The sequence below is a fragment of the Telopea speciosissima genome, chromosome 4 (genome assembly GCF_018873765.1).
Source record: "Telopea speciosissima isolate NSW1024214 ecotype Mountain lineage chromosome 4, Tspe_v1, whole genome shotgun sequence".
NCBI lineage: Eukaryota > Viridiplantae > Streptophyta > Magnoliopsida > Proteales > Proteaceae > Telopea > Telopea speciosissima.
Window position 1 is genome coordinate 53,872,246 of NC_057919.1, and position 11,301 is coordinate 53,883,546.

Genomic DNA, 11,301 nt, shown 5'->3' on the forward strand with positions numbered 1-11,301 from the left:
CCACCAAACAGAACCCATAAACAAAGGTAATCAGAAAACGCAAGGCCCTAGCAGCCTCAAAACATTCCATCATGATAAACTGCTGGTTCTCCTCCACAATGTTAACCTGTAACGTGCTCCTCCAAAAAACCCATAACCGCTCCCCATTAGTGGAGCCATTAGAACAAACTGCATCCAACCCAATTCTTCACATAACCTTCCTGGCTTTGGAAAAAAGCACTTTAGGCTCAGCCACTCTGACAATATCTATTTTGTGCATGTCCAATAAGGCTTTAAGATGCCTAGTAGTAGGCTTATTGCCTACCCCTCGTGCGTTCCAAAATAGGCAGTTCATCACTGCGATACCATGTCTGCTGTCGTGGGTCTCATCGACCTGGTAATATGTCTCTGGCTCAAGCCCTGAGAGGACACCGTTGAAGCCCCCCTCCTGTGTGCTGCCCCTGTGTGTGACAAGGGGACAGTTCCCTCCTTACTTGCAAAAGTTATTTTGAGCCTATCCGCCAATGTAGCATTGAAAGCTTTCAATTGTTCAGATAGAACGCCACGATCTGCTGTCCCTGCTGCCTTCGCCAACGCCAGTGAATCATCCTTGGCTCGCCGACCCTCACCGCAAGCCCCAAAAAAAGGATTAGGGGGACCCCTAACCGAATGAGAAGTTACTAAACCCAAGCCTTCCACCACTTCATCACTGGTGCTTTCCTCGGTGATTGCCTTCAGCCCCAAGGCCGGCGCACCCAGACCATTGCAATCTGACCTCACATGGGTGGAACCCAAACCCAAAACAACCTCAAGTCCACCACTGTTTCCCCCCTTGCCCAACAGTAGGAGATGGGATCAGGGACGCGTCCCCAACCCCCACTGGGTGCCTCTCCAAGCCTGTTGGGTCACAAGGGAGCTCCACCCAAAGTTCCATTCCCTTACCTGCCGAATCATCGTGTGCCCCCTCAAGCACCTGCTGCGCTGCCACTTGCTGGGCCCCTACCTCCACATCTTCATTCATAACTAACATGTTTGAGGGGTCCTCCCTAGCAGCCTCGATGGGTAGCAACACCTCACTTGGTGCATTGTCTCCCACAGCCTTTGGAAGCTCTTCATCGCAAGCCAACGCCACTGCACCCTGATCTGTCCGTTCTGCCCCGACCTCATCGGTGTGATTGAGCACAGGATTCTTCAATGCACCTTACGTCTGTGCCGAGCTCCATCGCCCTCCCCGTGCACGCCCTGTTGGCCTGACCTGAGCAAAATTGTACGAAGCCCTTGGTTCCTGATTCCCCCGCAGCGCCGATCCTGATCCCTCCTGTACTTCCACGGCATGGTTCTCCTCCGGTTCCCCCTGTGCACCAGCATCTTGGACTATCATCTTGCCTTTACGGACAGCATCCCTAGCCAACGTGTACTTCAATGCCTTCCTGCAGCTCTCCTTAACATGCCCTATCTTAGAGCAGAAACAACAATATGAAGGAAGCCTTTCCACCACCACCTTTTAAAAGAATCCATCCCCCCCACACCCAATCCAAATTTTAGAAGGGATCAGATTCCTCAGATCGAGTTCAACACAAACACAGGCAGCGACTGTTCTAGTGCAATTGGCAGTTGCGCCATCAACCTTAAGGGGTTTTTCTATCGTCCCCGCAATGGATAGGAGAAAGTTTCCCTGATAGAAATTGATTGAGAGACCCAGAAGGGTGATCCAAACTGGCGCAAATGGCGATTCCCAGCCCAAGGTGAAGTCAGATGTCCACTTCATGAATCTAACAGAGAAACCCTTGTTGTGGAGACTTTCTTTCAACCAAACCTTCACAAAATCCGAGTGGTCCATGAACCTGAGCAGCATGTGTCTGGGGTCCAGGGTGGAGATGATGACATCCCCTTGGATATAAACCGCCTTCTTCTAATAGCTCTTAATCTCAAACAGTGACGGTCTGCCAAAACTACACTTCCCAATTAGGGTAGATTTAAATGATAATTCAGATCGAGCCACCTCCTCTTTAGAGAAAAAGATTGTTGGCTCCCCTAAGTACAGCGTCGGCTTCTTGAACTCCACATCCATCGAAGGTGTGGAGAGAGTGCGAGCCACCACCTGTGCAAAAGAAACAGGTTGTCCTTCCTCCACGGGGGTAGGAAGGTCTGGCGGCCGATCCTTCATAGGAGGATCGAGCAAGAAAACCTAGAGTGTAAGAGAAACCCGCTAACATGCACCTCCAGAGCCAACACCCACTAACGTGCACCCGTCTGGGAAGCTCTTCAATCTGCGTTTGGCACTCTCTCTCACACAAGTGTTCTGCAATTGCAAAATACATTAAAGGGAGAAAATCTATGACTACTTATTTGCGTGAAGTGAAGATTATCTCCGATCAACTCGCGGCAGCCAATAAGCCCCTTGGAAATGCTGAACTCAATGCCATAGTATTCAAAAATCTTGGTGGCGATTTCGATGATATTGTCGCTGCATTAGCTACGAAGATAGAACCTCTGAATTTTCATGATCTCCATCGCCTTCTCCTCAATCATGAATGATGAGCACATTTATGTGTGAAATCTTAGGGCATAAAGCATACATTTTACCACATTGGATAGAGTTACTCGGTGCTTTCTTGTGCTTTTCAGGTTTTAGGTGAATTCTTGTGAAAATGGAGGAGATGATGCTAAGAAAATGTTTTTAAGCTATTTAGAGGTGTTAATGGGATGGATACGTAGCCCATCGAGTCAGCTTCTTAACGGTTTAAACGGCACTTGATTCCGAGTTGAAACGAAGAAGTTACGGCCGTTTCCGTAACGATGCGCGAAAATGGTCTGTAAGGGTTTATTTGTAATTATTGACAATCGTCCGGGGATAAAGTGAAGTGGAAGTTCAGATTCTAGGGGCCTTAACGAAATAACTAGAAGTTATATTTCCTGTACCCGAAAGATTTCAATTGGAGGGCTTTAGACAGTCCAACTTCAACTTGAGATATCTTGGGCTCCCCAACTCCAAATTGGACGAAATTTAGGTCTATTTTGGGTGATTTTTCGCAAGGAACACAATGGTGAGGCCTATATAAGCACCCCAAGCTCCACGTTTTCTGAAGGACAGAATGGATACTTTATTTATTCTTGAAGGATTCCTAGTCATCACCCTTACTCTCTCTCTCCTCCAACTTCTCAAGGACACTTCTGGAATTCTACTTGGGATAGATTTATTTTGAAAGATATTCTCTCACTTATGGAAAGTTGAAAAGTCAAAGATGCTTTGATTTTATTGCTTGGAGAAGATATCTACAAAGAAAAGGAAGCAATTGTTAGAATTGGAAGTTTATTTTTCTAGAAATAGAAGGTCTATGTAAACAATCTTCTCTTCTTCTTCTTTTTATTTTTTTTCTTTTTTCTTAGGATTCAAGGCATTGTAAAAGAGGAAGGAGAAGAGAATATTCTCTTTTTTTAGGGAATATTTTTCCTACGCTTCCCTCTTCTCTCTTCTCCTCTCTTCCTCCTATAAATACCCCTTGCCCTTTGGGTTGTAAGAAGTTAGTTTTTTAGTTCAGTTTTTAGTTAGTTTCTAGTTCAATTTTAATTCAGTTTTTAGTGTAATTTTTAGTTCATTCACTTAGTAAAATTTTTTTTCTTCTTCTCCTTTTAAGTTGTGATTTTTGGCTTTTCTAAGTTCTAGTTTGCTTTTTGATTTTCATTTAATGGTTGTAATAGGTTTAGTTTATGTTTTAATTTCAATTTAAGTCTTCAATTGGGTTGTAATTTCTTAATTCTAGTTTAGGTTTTAAACCTTCTAGTCTAAGTTCTTAAGTTGATGACAAGACTTGAAGATTTAGAAGAGGAGGCCATGGTAAGTTTATGCAAGTATTCAAGTTTTTCAATTACTTTCATGAAAACACATCCAGGTTTTACTATCTAAACTCTCAATCTCATTCTCCCTTTCCTCTATCTCTCTCTATCTTCTTCTTCTTCTCCCTCTATTTCTTTTATTTTAATTTTATATGGTTGTGGTTTGTGGATGCATTTTTATTCCCTTATTTCTTTTTATGTGGTTAGTATGTGTGGCTGCATTTTTATTCATTTCCATTCGCTTTAGTTTGATAGGTTAGATGCTCATGTGTTAGGACGCCGATTTAATCCCTTAATTTTGTTAGATGCTTATGAGTTAGGATGCATTGATTTTCATTAGTTTAATTAATTTAATTTAACATTTTAATTTGGTTCACTTTGCATTACTTTTAAGTTAGTTAAATAGAGTGGCGTATATCTCCTCGTGTTCGACCCATAGCTACGATTGACCCGTACGCTTGCGATTTTATTTTAACTCAAACAATAAACTTCGATTGAAGAGTGTACAAGTGCCTGTTGAAGCCCATCTCACCCAACTTCCACCCAAACCAGCTGTCACGCCCTGACCTCCTTCCACAGTTCCACCACAACAAGTGCCTCAACCAACAGCTTCAACTACCACTGCCAACACCAATCGTTGGCGAAACCAAGGCACTCATCGAAGGGACCGTTGCCAAATTTGCAACAAATTCAATCACACATCAAGTCATTGTTTCTTTCGGTATGCCAACTCATCTAATAATGCTGCTGCTACTCCTCCTTCAGCTAATATGGCAGGTCTATTGCCTACACCACCAAGTCCTATGGCCGATTGGTTTCCAGATACTGCTGCAACGCACCATGTGACACCAGACATCTCCAACCTGCAAATCTCTAATGCTTACAATGGTAATGATGCTCTCCGTGTAGGTAATGGTGTTGGTTTGAATATTAGTAGCATTGGTTCTTCCAAATTATTATCACCCTCCAATACTTCATTTTAGTTTTCAAATATCCTGCATGTCCCAAAAATCACCAAAAACTTTCTATCTATTCACCACTTCACCAAAGACAATAATTGTTTCTTTGAATTTCACCCATTTCATTTCATTGTGAAGGATCAGGTGACCAAGCTGCCTCTGCTCCAAGGGCACCTTAAGGATGGGTTGTATCAACTGAAGGGTCTCCAACCACCATCGACTCCATCTGTCAATAATGTCCAACTAAGCAACCAAGCTACTTCAGACGCCTGGCACGCTCGGTTGGGTCATCCACAACCACGAACAATCCGCAAGCTACTTCATACACATTTACTGCCATGTTCACCATCCACCTTGAATAAATGCCCTTCATGTTTTCTTGGCAAGGCTTACAAGACCTCTTTACCCAGTACTGGTACAATAAGTGAAAGCCCACTTGATCTAATATTTAGTGATATATGGGAACCATCACCTCATACTTCAACCACTGGACATATTTAGTTCTTAATATTTATTGATGATTTTTCGAAGTTTACTTGGTTCTACCCACTCTCAAATCGTTCTATGCTTTTCTCTATTTCTGAACAATTCAAAGCAATGGTGGAAAAGCAGTTTTCTGGTCCCATCAAAGCTTTTCAGGCAGATTGGGGAGGGGAATATAGAAAGTTGAACCAATATCTTCAAAATTATGGTATTATTCACAGGGTTGCTTGTCCTCATACTCATGAACAAAATGGTGCAGCTGAAAGAAAAATTAGACATATTGTTGATACGGGTTTGTCATTGCTTGCCCATGCATCCATTCCATTAACATATTCGACCTATGCATTCGAAACAGCAGTGTTTTTGGGTAAATAGGCTCCCAACTATGGTTCTCAATAATACCTCACCATTCCAACATTTATACAAACTCCAACCCGACTATAAATTTCTTAAAGTCTTTGGTTGCACTGTGTTTCCTTTACTACGGTCATATAACTCACACAAGTTTGCACTAAGGTCTACAACTTGCGTTTTCTTGGGCTATAGTCCACAACATTTTGGGTATCGCTGCCTCGATCTTTCTACTGGTCGTATTTACATTGCATGCCATGCCAATTTCATAGAGGATCGTTTTCCATTTGCTAGCCTAAAACCACCATCTCCTACCATTGCTCCACCCTCAACACCATGGCTGACCATCTCATCGCATGATACAACACCATCAAGGGCGCTTGGGACCATTGGCAATGTCACAAATACGACACAAGTTCCACCTACAAACAACCAACCCAATACCAATGCTAATATTCACCCAACCCCATTAACTAACGGTGATGCTTCAAATATTGTAATTAGTGATGCAGGTACCCACATGGATGTCAATCCCTCAACTTCATTACCAACATTACCCATTACCATGGTTGCCCCAATCAATCCATCCACCCAACCTTTACCATCCATTATTTCCACTCAAAATCAGGCACCACAGCGTACTCAACAAATGCAACTTAGTTCAAATCCACGGCCCAACACAACGTATCCCTTGCCTTCAGTCCATCTCATTGAGTCTCACTCTGAGCAAGAACCTACATCATTCACAGGGGCAAATAAGCATAGTCATTGGAGAGATGCAATGTTACTAGAGTTCAATGCCCTATTAACCAATGGAACATGGAGCTTAGTGCCTCCAACCCAGTCCCAAAATGTGGTAGGCAGTAAATGGGTCTTTCGTATTAAAAGGAAAGCTGATGACACGATTGAGCACTATAAGATCAGGCTAGTCGCCAAAGGGTACAATCAACAGGAAGGAATTGATTACACAGAAACATCCAGTCCTGTTGTGAAACCAACAACTGTGCGAACAGTTTTATCCTTGGCAACTGCATACCATTGGAAACTAAGGCAACTGGATGTAAGCAATGCCTTCCTGCATGGCACATTGAATGAAGATGTATACATGAGCCAACCATCAGGATTCACTGATCTAGAGAAGCTGCAACACATTTGCAAGCTACATAAATCATTGTATGGCTTAAAACAAGCTCCCCGAGCATGGTTTCAATGCCTTAGCAATTACCTTATATCATTGGGCTTTCAAGGCTCTAAAACCGATATGAGCTTGTTCATTTTGAGGCAGGGCTTACATAAGATCTATATTCTGGTTTATGTAGATGACATTGTCATCACTGGTTCGGACCCCGTGCTCTTACAGAAGACAATCTGTTCACTACAGAGTGAGTTTGCCATTCGAGATTTAGGGGATCTCCATTATTTTTTGGGAATTGAAGTACTACGGCATCCCAAAGGTCTACTTCTATCTCAACAGAAATACATTATAGATCTGCTCAAAAGAACAAACATGGATGGGGTGAAACCAGTTCATACGCCCATGGCCACATCAGCAACCCTATCGCTCTCTTCCGGCACTCCTCTAACTGATGCAACACTTTATAAAAGTACAGTGGCTGCTCTGCAATATGTCACATTGACAAGGCCTGATTTGTCATTCTCATTGAACAAGGTGTGTCAGTTTCTTAAAATGCCAACTGATGAGCACTGGCAGGCCGTTAAAAGGATACTTTGATATCTTAAGGAGACGATAGATCGCGGCCTACTTTTGTCCAATAGAGAGCCTCAACGACTTGTTGCTTATAGTGATGCAGATTGGGCAGGCTATCCAGATGACAGGAAATCAACGGCAGAGATTGTATGGCTCATGTCTCTATTGCAAGAGCTTGGTGTGAATCTTACACATCCACTAGTGTTATGGTATGACAACTTAGGCGCAACATATCTCACTCACAATCCGCTGTTTCACGCCCACACCAAGCATATCGAAATAGACTTCCACTTCGTGCGAGAATTGGTTGCACAAGGAAAGTTGATTGTCAAGTTCATCACCATACGCGATCAAATCGCAGATGTCTTTACCAAACCGTTGTCCAAGCAAAGGTTTGGATACATCAGAAGCAAGTTGAAGATCAATCAAAGACCATCTTCAACTTGAGGGGGGATGTTAAGGAAACAGATATATGATTTGTAATTCAAATTCAAAAGTCCGATTGACTAGTTCACTACCCTATCTAGCTGTTGTAAACTTATCTATAACCAACTGTGGTTATCCAATTGTAACAAACACATATTCAAATTCAAAAACAAGTCTATAAGAACTAACGCTAACCCATCTTAAAGGGTAAGCGAGATTCCTCATAAACTCTATCTCTTTACATCTACAACAAAATGACAGTAAAATAGTCTGACAAGTCTTAGGTAACATATCTCATTTGTCGTTACAATTGATGTCCACCCAAAATTCTCAAAACGTTCATCCAAATGAAATGAAGCAAAGTCGAGATAATCTTACTATTTTATCACCCAAGAATGCGAAATCAACTTGGAATGCATTCCAAGAATGCTGACCAAACACAACCTTAGAGAGCTACAAATCTTTTGTCTTGAGCTTGGTCAAAAAATGAATGAACGGGTCTTGAATTGCTGATGAATTTTCTAAATGTGCGGAAGCAAGATACTGAACAATATGGACCAGTCCCACTATTTGACCCATAACTTCTTATCTAAATATTTGATCAACTTGATTCCAATCCCAATGAAATATGGCTTGAATTAAAATAAGTATCTTGCTGATCATTTCACGGCTTACTCATTCTATGATCAAGCATGCATACATCATGCAATAGCTTGTTGTTAAGTCACTATAATTAACCTCCTAATTTAAGGTTTGATTCCATTTAGACCTAGGTGACTTAAAGCTGTCTTTTGGGGTCTAATTCTTGAGAATCAATTACAAACTTAGGAAAGTAAAATGTACTACAAGTTAAAACTAAATCCTAAGTCCTCACAATGCCAAGGTTGAACACTTGTTAATGTGTCATCGTTTGCCATCGAAGCTTTAAGGCACTTTCCACTTGGTCTGACTGAAGTTAAGCTTGATATTTATGCTCGACTCATTGAAGCTTTAAGACACTTTCCACTTGGTCTGACTAAACATAGTTTTCAAAATTGAGGTAGTCCGAACGTAGGTTTCTCAAACATTGCATACCTTAGATGTGATTTACCCTTGAAACAAAGATGATATATGCAATATTTAAAATCTTTATGGACCATTGAAACAAATAAAGAAAGGGAAAAAGAACTCTCTCCAATAGTGTACGTCTTGCGCCCAGACACATAGGGGGGGATAACCGACATGCCCCAAGAAGTGTGCAAATGGCACTTGATGCCCCTGTTCGCTCTCCCATTGCCCCTCGCGCACACGTAGGAGCCAAGATCCCGGATAGAGAACACTTCCCCATAAAGAAAATATGACTAGATTAGGGGTGACAATTGGTCTGGTTCTAGGCTATCGGTCCAGTTCTTTAATGGTTCTAGCCCTAAGGGGTCAGGACCAGAACCGGACCAATAAGCTAATCAGTTCTAAACTTGAGATCCAAGACCATTAACCAATTGGTGGGCCGGTCCAGTTCCTAAATGATTCCAAGTAGTTCAAAAAAAATTCCCTAACACATGCTACACATATTTAAAAATATTATAATAAGACATTAATTTCAATCACGTGAGAAATGCTTCAGCTTTTTTCTCAAATCACAGAACTAGTTATATTACCTGTTGTTTTGTATTAATTAATAAGTAAGAACACCATCACCTTCATAAGTTTGGATTATTTTAAGGTATGTTCTTAAGTTAGCATTCCCAAATGGACCTTTAAATTTACAAGCAAATCTTTGGTAAAATAGTATCTGAGACAAGTGGTATAAACCAAAATTGAAAGACGAAAAAAATAAAAGGTTTGACCTTAGGACCTGGAGTCTTAAGAATTATATAGAGCAAATTACATGCATCCCCTTGGTGTTTGAAATAATAACAAAACACCTCCCTTATTTTCACCTTTTACAACCCCCTGATGGCTCACGGTGTTAGTTAGTTTTTAAAGTGAAAAAGACCATTTTAGCCTTTTAATTTAGTGACTTATTTTAAGTACCATTTTACCCTTATTCCCATTCTTCTCCAAACTTAAAAACCCCTAAAACAAATTCAATAATGATGGGGATATCTCCGTCTTCAACCTCCACCTAAAACAGAAAAATCAGAAAACGCAAGGGGTTTTTGTGATTTTCAGCCGCCAATTCCAGCTTCTCCCGATGGTAATCGGCTTCCATGATCCTGGCGAACAACAGTGTGACTCTGGCGAACTTGATGCCGGTGTCCGGTGTCCGATCATCGTTCTAATGCAAAAAATTCTGTTTTAAAGAATTTTAACCCTAATAGGATATCATTATTACTACATATCAAACCATCGGATCAGACTCATCTTTTGAGGAGTTGTTCCCCTCTACCAAATAAGCCCTTATCGTTAAGTTTAAACCGTTTGATGTAGTTAAACATTTGAAAATGGATATATTACCCTTCAATTTTTGCCATGGTCAATTTGACCCTTATAGAACATAACCATAGCCCAAACCCTATCCCTTTCTTCTCCGACGAACTGCGAAGTATCTTTTATCATCGTCGATGCTGCTGCTATAAGTTTTTTGTTTTAATGTCAATGGCTCTTTCATTGAGTTGTACTAAAAAAAAAAAAAAAAGAAAAGGGCAGCCAAAGGCCACCATTATCGGCAGCCATGGCTGCCGTTTGAAGCACCATAGCAGGTGCATATTCTGAACGTAGCCACAAGAGATCAATCATCAGTGGTCTCGATCTGATCAGACCAACAATCCAACTTAATCTTGTATCAGCCAATAAAAATTCTGAAAATTTCCAAGAATTATATAAGAAAAGGGAAGAGATCCCTATTCAATCAAATACATCTTTCGAACATCAATTTACAGAGATCCATGAAAAAGATCAGAGAGATACAATGATGGGTTTCTAGAAACTCAGTTGAAAACCAGAGTTGCAATAAAAAGGAAAAAGACCAGATCTAGAAGAAACTAAATACTTGGTAGATCCAGAACCAGACCAATAACTTATCGATAGATCCAAAACTAGACCAATAACCTATTGGGTGGGTCGATTCCAGTTCCTAACGGGCCGGTTCTTGTCCAAAATTGACACCCTTGGACTAGGTTAGGGATGATCATTTTACGCACAGCTTACATGAAAAGCAAGGATACCTGTGGAAAAGAACATCGCACAAATGGTAGAATATTATGATGCTAATCTTTCATTACTCTATTACAAATAACAAACAAGGCTTAAGTTATAGGCATCAAACATGGGACCGGCTCGGATCCACTCATTGGAATCGAGAAGTAAGGATTTCCCAAAATCTGTGATTTTTTTGAGTGTTCGATTCAATAACTTGGGACCCTTTCTGCTATTTACTTGATCAAAGAAGAAAACAATGGAAAAAATGAAGATCAAACATGAATAATGAGAGAAAAAGGGTGGTTACAGGAACACATTGGAATTCGGAATCGGAATCGAGATCGGGCTCAGCCAATTCCGATTCAAATAGGGCAATTCACACGACCTGATTTCAATTTCTTAAACCATGCTAACAAGGTATTAATACATGAATATTAT